At 34.8% G+C, this 9,521-nt stretch overlaps 1 long non-coding RNA gene across 1 annotated transcript; it reads left to right on the forward strand.

Moving 5' to 3' along the window:
- Window positions 1-409: 409 nt before the first annotated feature.
- Window positions 410-5,511, forward strand: LOC138057860 (uncharacterized). Its single transcript, XR_011133735.1, has 3 exons — window positions 410-432; window positions 1,792-1,869; window positions 2,650-5,511. It is a non-coding gene; the product is annotated as an uncharacterized lncRNA (long non-coding RNA).
- Window positions 5,512-9,521: the final 4,010 nt, after the last annotated feature.

Raw genomic sequence — 9,521 nt, forward strand, 5'->3', positions numbered from 1 at the left:
AGCGTATGTCACTGCATTTTTACAGAACAATCTATCTTTGGACTACCTTTCCCACAAAACAACAAAGGCAGTTCCGGTTCGGTGACCCTAAAAAAAAAACGGTCGACTGTGAGAACGCCGTGACAGGAATATAGGTCTGTTGCTCGCTCCTACTAACAGGCTCCTGAAAAAACACCAACAGAAAGGGCGAGGAGACCTCCATATACTAACAAGAATTACGAGAGAGGTCTCCGCACAAAATCAGAACCCCTCATATGGGAAAAAATGAAACTTTCTCTGAAAATTGTTGTGTTTTTGTGGTCTCAAACCTTTGATCAGCTTTTCTATTCCCCCCGTCGCGTTCATTGGGTGACCTGTGTGGTGACGTAAGAACAACCTCGTTTCCAGGGTCTTCTCAGCCTTCAACATGGCGGCGTCCATAGCAGGTTTCAGGTAAAGATAATTTCATGTTTTAATGTCTTATGTAGGAAACATGGAAACAATTTCAGTATATCAAACTTCTTTCCATCTCCTTGGTAGAGGTTTTTTCGGTAGAGAGTGTCTGAAAAATTAATAATCACCAGCAGCCGTTAGGAGGTTTCAATTATCACTAAATGACCGGCATATTTTAAAAGTTCCCTTTTTATTAAGCGCTGTTAAACAGTATTTAAGGTTTTAAACACACATTTAAGAAGTGCCAAGGATCTGTATTTAAGTCTAAGCACTTATTTTAAAACGGTTAGCATTCACTTATTTCGACAAGTACAAATGTACCAACAGGTACCATGTACATCGGTGTCTGACATAATTTTGCAGACTGCAGACCACAGACTGATTAACCCTAAACCACAATTATTGAAAGCTAACCGTTTTAAAACGGGTTCTTAGACTTAAATACTGTTTATCAGCGCTATTTGAAATGGATGCTTAGACTTAAATACTGTTTATCAGTGGTATTTGTAGGCACAAGGAAAGGTTACGTTTATACAAACGTTGGCCGTGTAGCACTTATATTTTAAACAGGGTTAACTGAATAGAGTGTAATGTGAAGTGCTAGATTTCTATCCCATATGAATCATGTGAGTGTTAGCCCTATTGATTTAAATGGGCCCACACAAGGACAGAGAAAAACTCTGAGCAGGGTGGGAATTGAACCCACGGCCTGCTCCCGTCTGACCTTGTAGCTCAGTCGGTAGAGCGGCGGAGATCTAACCCGAAGGTCTTGGGTTCAATTCCCACCTTGCTCAGAGTTTTTCTCTGTCCTTGTGTGGGCCCATTTCCATCAGTAGGGCTAACGCTCACATGATTCATATGGGATAGAAATCTAGCACTTCACATTACACTCTATTCAGTTAACTCTATTTGTAGGCAGTCTGCAGTCTGCAAATGTCAGACACCGCATGTACATGTATATCAGTCAAACACAGTGAAAATTTAAAGCCAATTCAACAGATTCACAGCTGTTCATGTAACTGACAACTTTTTAGTGGTCTAAATAAAAATGTTATTGAATTCTTGAATATTTCGCAAAGATGACGCAAAATTGAGAAATCATCAGACTACCGGACACAGAGTATTTTCAAAATCCTGTCTGTCTGCTTAACATCTAGACACAGCCTTTTCTGTGTAATACTGAATAATTCAATTTTAATGCTACAGTGATTTTTGAAAGCATTTTGCTGGTTTACCAAATGTTATGTTTGATTTTTAAACCTTGGTGTTTATTTAAGTGCTCAGATATGTGTATTTAAGTGTCAACTCCTTGATGGGAAAATAATAATTGTTCTGTTATCCATTGTTTTGTCAATACAGACAGAATACATGTACACTGAATCTTGTCAAGAAGAGAGGAACCACTCAAAGAACAAGGAAATAAGTTTTCTATCGATGGTAGGGAGTTCATTTATTTTATATTACAGTATATCTTAAGCAAACCCCTTTTCTTCATACTTTTTGGAAACTGTTTCCACACCACAACTACATTGTACATGTCGAATGGAATTTACTTTCCTCCTTTTGTCGTCCAAATAGTTGTAGTCATGCAAAGTGTCATACATGTAGAAGGTCTGATTTCAGCCAGATTGGTGATCCTTAGATAACAATAATTAATTAGGACTTCATTGCACTGCCTGGAATTTCTGTTTATTTAGGAATGTCTGGTTATTAATTTTTACATGACTTTGAATATCATAAAATTAATTAAGTGGGAGTATTATGTCCAAAACATTCCAAATTTTACAATTTGCCAAAATTTCTTTGTATATGTACATGTAGTCCAATTAAAGATGCAATAGTGTTATTTTAGAGGCAACCAATTAATATTTTATCAAACTAATCAATTAAGTTTTTGTATTTTTCCTTTATTCTTCTTTTTACTGTAATACATGTGTACTTTGTAATTGTTATTAATAAAGACTGTAAAAAGGAATTAATTTCTAAATGGAATTACAATATAAGATTATGTTGCATCTGGCCCTTAAAAACTTTGGTTTTAAAGACTTATGCAATGAAATTATTTCTCTTGAATTATTGAAAGCCCAAAGTAGTAATACTTTTGTTACTTCTAAATTTTTAATCGGACCAAATACTTGCTTGGTGTAATCTCACCCTTACTCACATAAAATGATGGTTTCAATTTTAACTTTTTTCTCCATAATCATTTTTTTACAGGAGAGAAATTATTGTACAAGGAAATTCAAGATGTCAAGTTGAGTCATTATGAAGAAGAAGACAATCATTCTTTGGGAAAAAGAAAGAGGGACATTGAGGTAGAAGAAATTCGTAGCATACAAGTTCAATATTACTGTATTCACCAAAGTTTAAGGCCTCACTTTGAAACAGCTCATTATATAGTACACTTGAGATTTGTTGCAGCTACATTATAAGGATTTCAAATTTTCAAGCATTGACTTTTTTAAGTGGCATGCAAGTGTGTACAGTAGTCTAAGGACTAATCTAGTTTGAGTATGGACCAGTACGAAAATCACACATGTGAGTGGTGGAGGAGAGGAGGGGTTTGTTGGACTAGGGTGGAGTGGGTGAAATACAAAAAACTGCTGACTTCAACAAAGTGATCATGCATGACACATGGTGACCTTACAATACATGTATGTTATGTTGCTGATCTTCAGTCAACAAGGCAACTACTGAATTGCTTGGGACTGTGTTGAATGTGTCACCCACAGGGGTTTGACTGCATGACAAACTACAGTGCATCATACTTTCAGTGACTCTGGAGAGGTACATGCAGTTTATGCACTCAGAAAAATTTCCTTTGAACAGTGATTACTGCACCAACAGAACTTCCAAACAAGTGACAAAACCATTTTTATAGCCAAGCAAACCTTAGAATGACAAAATTTATGGGGGATTGAAATGCAATGATCTTGGCAGGCAATGACTAACATCATTCTCTGGTGACAAATTACATGTAGGTCAATGACTCTCAAATCTGTACAATCCACTGATGATGCTAAGCACTGTCAACTAAGTTCTCCCTTCCCCTGTCAGCTCTCTAGACAACAAGCTCTGGTTCAGTACTAAACGTCTGGCCAGAGATCATCATTCTTTGTGATGCAAGTGTAAGGATTACCACCACCGCAGAGAAGATTGTTTTATATTACCATTGTTAAAGTTGGATCCCCTGCCCCTTCCAAAAATATCCACACTGTTTGGAAGGGGGGAGGGGGGCCTTTAGTTTAGACAGTCTCCTCAAGCCATGTCACATGTAACTTTTGTAGTGGTCCATCCCATAGTTTTTTTCTTAAGAAAACCTGGATTTAGGGACACTAAATTTCAACTTTGCGATACAGTGCAACCAATGATATACATGTATTTAACTCCTAGGAACAATCATTACCTTGATAAGTAAACATTCCATGGTAATAATAACTATTATTATTGGTGAAAAACAGGTATGAAATTGATAGTGGCTTAAGAAAGAAATTTGTTGTCTTTACACCTGTTTGCTTTTCCTATGTGAGCACTTTTTTGAAAGTGTCATGTTCAAGTTTGTCTCTTTTTTGAGAAAGTCATTTGTACAGACTGTAATTTTTTAAAATTTTTTTCCAAATAACTAACTTTCTCAGAATCAAAACCCTTTGTTCAGCAAAATCATAGATCATAGTTGATGGACTAAGAAACAAAATAATTAAGTGCTACATGTAAGTTGCTCTGTTTCCTTTGGGAATGCATGTACTGTAACTACTGTAAACAATGTACATTTACAGTTAGGGAATTTTGAAGCAATGTACATATACAATATCAGTCAAGTCAGTCAAACCCCATTGAAGTCCTGAAATTTTCAGGCTTCTGTACGCAATTGTAAAAATTTCATTTGTAACTGCGAGGATCATACTGAGCTTCACTTGATTTCATATCCGCAGTTCATATATGATCCATTTCATATATCATTTCATTGTTTGTACAATATCAGATGGCTTTATCCGAGGCCTAAAGATGACAAAAGTTGAAAAAGTTTGATTTACTTTATTATCGTTAACAGCTTTCAGGCTTATTATTTTACATGAAGATACATGTACATGAAGCCACCAAAAATAATCACTTTCAATTTATTAAGGAACCAATGCTTTTCCATGAAGCAAAATAATTCCTTCCAAGTGAGGGGTGTTAAATACATAATAATAGAATGTCTTTCCTTAGCATTTGAAATATTTTTTCAATAATTATTATTGTCTCATCTCTGTCCTTCACTTTGTTATCATCAGGAATCGCAATGTCAATAGTGTTCCTTTGTTGATGTACATGTGGACTTTATCTGGCCTCATAACCTCTGTCATTTGGTCACATTGCATTTTGAAGTCCTACCAGATCTTACAGGCCTTGTTTCTCTGGCTGCCTCAGGTTCATGGCCTTATAAATGCAATCATGTAACTGCCAAAGTGCACATTGAGCTATGGATGTCTCTTTTTGTATCTCATTGTGCTACGTGTAGTTTACTACATGTACCTTCATTGACCAGGTGACTCACTATCTCTCTCTGTTTTTGCCATAAATCCTGCACTCTGTGGCTCAGTTGTTTCAAGTTCTTATTCCTTTTTCCCAGGCACTATTGTAACAAATACACACTCTAAGTGCTTTGGTACAGCCTTTCCAGTGGTCTTTTCTCATCTACATTGTACATGTAGTTATAAAAAATTTCCAAGTTTTGTCCCTTTTCTCTGACATACAGTCCATACGTTTTGGAAATCCTGCTTTTCTATCTTCCAATGCTTTCTTGGTGCTTTTGCATCATTCCTCTTCATTGTTCCCTGTCAGCTCATTGTCCATACTTTCCTTAAGCATTACATGTACCTCTTTCTTATTCTCTACAGGAACAAACATTGACCATCCCAGATTGTTTTCTTCCTCTCAGACTATTTATTTATTCCTCTCAAACTATTTATTAACATAAATAGTTAATTAATTATTAATTAACTATTATTATATTCCTATACATGTACATGTATGTATTGCTGTGCGTTTTTCATCATCATCATCACCTTCCTACTCTTCCTATTGAAAGTTTGTAGCTCCTTATTCGTCTAACTGATCACCCATGTGTGTGTCACTTTGTAATTTGGATATTTGCCTATTTGTGTGTCAGCATTCAATTTGGATGTCATGATGTCATGATCCTCTCGGAAAAAAAACGTTCATGTACAGCTTTAGATGCACTGTGAAAATCAATTATACCAGTCATACATACACTTCCACTTGACCAGCAAGCAGAGTATTAGTCATAAGTTATTAACTGTGTTGCTCCTGTGTGTTACTATACTGTATTATAATTGCTACTGTTATTGTTATTATTATTATTATTATTATTATTATTATTATTATTATTATTATCATTATCATTATTATAATGGCAGATTCTATTTACTTTTGTACATATCATTATTACATCAATCAGCGGATTTTAAATCTTAGCTAGTTAATTACATCAATTTACATTCCTTTTTTCGCTTAAACAAATTCGTAGAACTTCTTAATGATATTTACATTCTGGTTCAAAATCCATTTCTGGCAGCGTTCGATGAGGTAACTCAGTTCCTTGTCAGTGTTCGTAATTGATCTTGAGTCATTTCTCAATTGTTCATGGTGTCCTCCAAGGACGTCAAAAACAATATTGATTTGATATACGCTTGTACTTTTGTACTCTCTTTTAATGCCTGTGCGCAGTTCTTTGTATTTTGTTTGTTTTTCTTTGAATCGGTCTGCAATTTTGTCTACTTGGCAGACTGTGCCTTCAAATAGAGTCCAGATGTTGGTTTCTTTATCATATACATGTACAATCATGTCAGGCTTATTAGCTCCATTTTCCAGTGGCTTCTCAAGGATAAAGGGCACATTCCAATATATCTTTATTATTATTATTATTATTATTATTATTATTATTATTATTATTACTATTACTATTAAATTATTATTTTTGTTATTATTAAATTAAGCATTTGTTTTTCAAGAGCTTTTAAGCACAATCATGATAACTTTTCTCGGTTAAGAAGTTGTTGTTTGGAGATCGTCCCAGCCCTTTTGAGGAAAATGTAGCCGAAATTGCCCCTTTGCCATCCATTTGTTGTCGTATTGCAAAGAAACGAACATTGTGGGCTCCCCCCACCCCTCCCTTTTAATGGTTTATTTACTCGTGCGTGATACATGTAGGTACACGGAAACATATTTTATAGAGAAAAAAAGTTGGATTGTACAACTGTAGAAGTTGTAGTATTTACATATAAATGACATGGAACTGCATTTGGAGTCAGACACTGAGTGATGACTGTATTGGTCCAATTTCCTTACATTTCTTTGCAAGGTTGAGCAATTTGAAATCACTTTAGTAAAAGATTAAAGCCTTGACAAACTAGTAGGCTCAAGTTTTCAGCAATATTCTGTAGTTTTTGCTATATAACAACTATTTTTACAGTTGATCAATTTTCGAACACTTCGGCGTAATTTGGTAAAATAAAAAACACTTAGAATAAAGGGCATGCAGGGCGAAAACAAGCATGGTGACCCCATCTTTTTATTGCATTTTTTTAGTGTCCTGTGTCTGAATATCAATTGTGCCCAGTTTGACAACCATCTGGATAGTACAGTCATTTTCAAGGGAATTACAGTGTACAATTGTTCTTCCCTGATGATAATGCCTATTTTTTGTGTACGGTTTTTGATCTGCTGACTGACTGTACCTAGTTAATCCATGATAATTGGGATCACGTCCGCATTATTTATTGGCCATAATTATTTTCTCTTGGGTCAGTGTTAACCTTAGGGTTTTGTCTTTTCCTTTTCTTCTTTTCTTGATCACAGATCTTGTCAGAAGGATACTATAGACAACATCTCTAATGAAGCATATCTTGCTTCCTTTTCAGTTACTACTGTAACAATATTTGGTTTTCTATGATCTTCCTAATCATCATCATCATCATCATCATCATCATCATCATCATCATCATCATCATTATCATCCTTGTCATCATTGTTCAAATAATCGTTATCATCATTGTCACGATCCTGATCATTATTTGTCATCATCATCATCATCATTGTCATAATCCCATAGAATCTTGACATTCATGATGATTTTCTATAAGAGCTCCTGGTTTGTGTTTTTGTTTTTGCCATTATTATCATTATTATCATTATTATTCAGCTTTCATCGCTTTGTATGAGGACTAACTGAGGATGGCAGAAGTTTCTGTTTAAACATTTCTTATAAACTCAAAGGTTTCGTCATTTTCTTAAAATTCATTATTATAATCATTATTATTATTTGTTGCTGTTAATAATTAACAATTATTGGACGAGGTTTAGCAAAATATCGTGATTTGTCAGTGGCGAGCAGATCAATTATTTGCCGAAGCTGAAGGCTGAGGCAAATAATTGATCTGCGAGACACTGACAAATCACCATATTTTGGGATAACCGAGGTCAATAATTGTTTTATCATTCGATCACAGAGTTTTTTTTTTGTTTTTGTTTCCGAGAAGCCGTAAGCGTGCGCTGCCTTGCAGAGTCGAGTAATGGCACCAATCAATTGGTTTCTTTCTCACCATAATTATATTTGTAGACTTCAAATTGTAGTTACAGTCAAATGTTCAATAACACTAGGCTTCAACAAAGCTGAAGAATTTCACAGTTTTCAAAGCTTATCCCGACAAATGAAGCTTTCACAGTGGTGTAAAGCTCGCCATGCTTTTTTCTGGCTTCAGCATAAAATCTCTTCAGTACATATGCATTTGCCAACTTGTCCTTTGCGTCGATGACACTAGTGACTCTTAGTCCACCTTTCTTTCCTTGAAAATCAGATACTCTCGAAATACGTTGATTGCAACTTTTGTTCCTTTCTTAGTATTCTCACTGTTCTTTCGATCAACTAAAGATGTCGAATCATTCTCTAACAGCTCAGGGAACCGATCTGCCATTTTCTCACAAGAGCGTGATGTCAACTGCACATGAGCAGAATATTATTTGCAGCAAAACACTTACTTGTAGGCAGTTATTTGAAGGTCACGTGGTGGGCTCTCGGCCAATGAAAAGGAAGGACAAAATACAGCGAATGATAATAAATATTATTATCATTATCATTATTGCATTTCATTGAATCATTTTTTCAAACTTTCACCTTATCCAAACTCAAGTGTTAGAAATTTTATTACAGTTTTCACCATAATATTATTTTCTTCTAAGATGTAAAGTTCGTTTATCATTTGAGAGGAAGGCTTTTTCTGGTTCAGAGCGAGCAGAAATTGAAGTGATCAGCCATTGCTTCTTTTGGTCTTAGACTGAAAAAATTCTTCATGTGGCTTTTTACCTAAATGTATGATTCAACTGATAATTTGCATACTGTTGTTTGCCTCGTTTTTAAGCTCAAAAATCAAAAGAATATTTTAACTTCAGCGGCCATTTTGGAATAAGGTGTATTACATGTAAGTACATTTTTGGGAAACTAGTCCCCGAGGAGATAGAAATTTTTCCATGTACAGGTAGTTTTTCAATTTTTTAGACAATCAATTTGCATATACAAGTTCTTGACAATCTTTTATCCACGTTAGGAGTGTCGTTTGGATCTGGACAGTCTTTCATATTTTCTTGTACTCTTTTGTAGTTATTTGTAGTCCTTCACAGTCCTTTGTAGCCTTTCATAGTGTTTTGTAGCCTTTCATAAGTGTTTTGTAATCTTTCATAGTCTTCCATAGTCTTTAATTATCTTTAATTATCTTTAATTATAGTGTTTTGTACTCTTTTGTGGTCTCTCATAGTCTTTTGTGATCTTTTGTGGTCTTTAATAGTGTTTAATAGTGTTTTGTACACTTTTGTGATTTTTCATACAAATGCAGTCTGTAATAGTGTTTTTTTACTTTTTTGTGGTCTTTTATTGTCCTGTGTAGTCTTTCGTAGTGTTTTGTACTCTTTTGTACTCTTTTGTACTCTTTTGTACTCTTTCATAGTACTTCTTAGTATTTCATAGTCTTTCGTAGTCTTTTGAATGTACTTTTTTGTAGTGTTTAATAGTGTTTAATTGTTTTGTAATCTTT

Source organism: Montipora capricornis, chromosome 7 (assembly GCF_036669925.1).
Source record: "Montipora capricornis isolate CH-2021 chromosome 7, ASM3666992v2, whole genome shotgun sequence".
Taxonomy (NCBI): Eukaryota; Metazoa; Cnidaria; class Anthozoa; order Scleractinia; family Acroporidae; genus Montipora; species Montipora capricornis.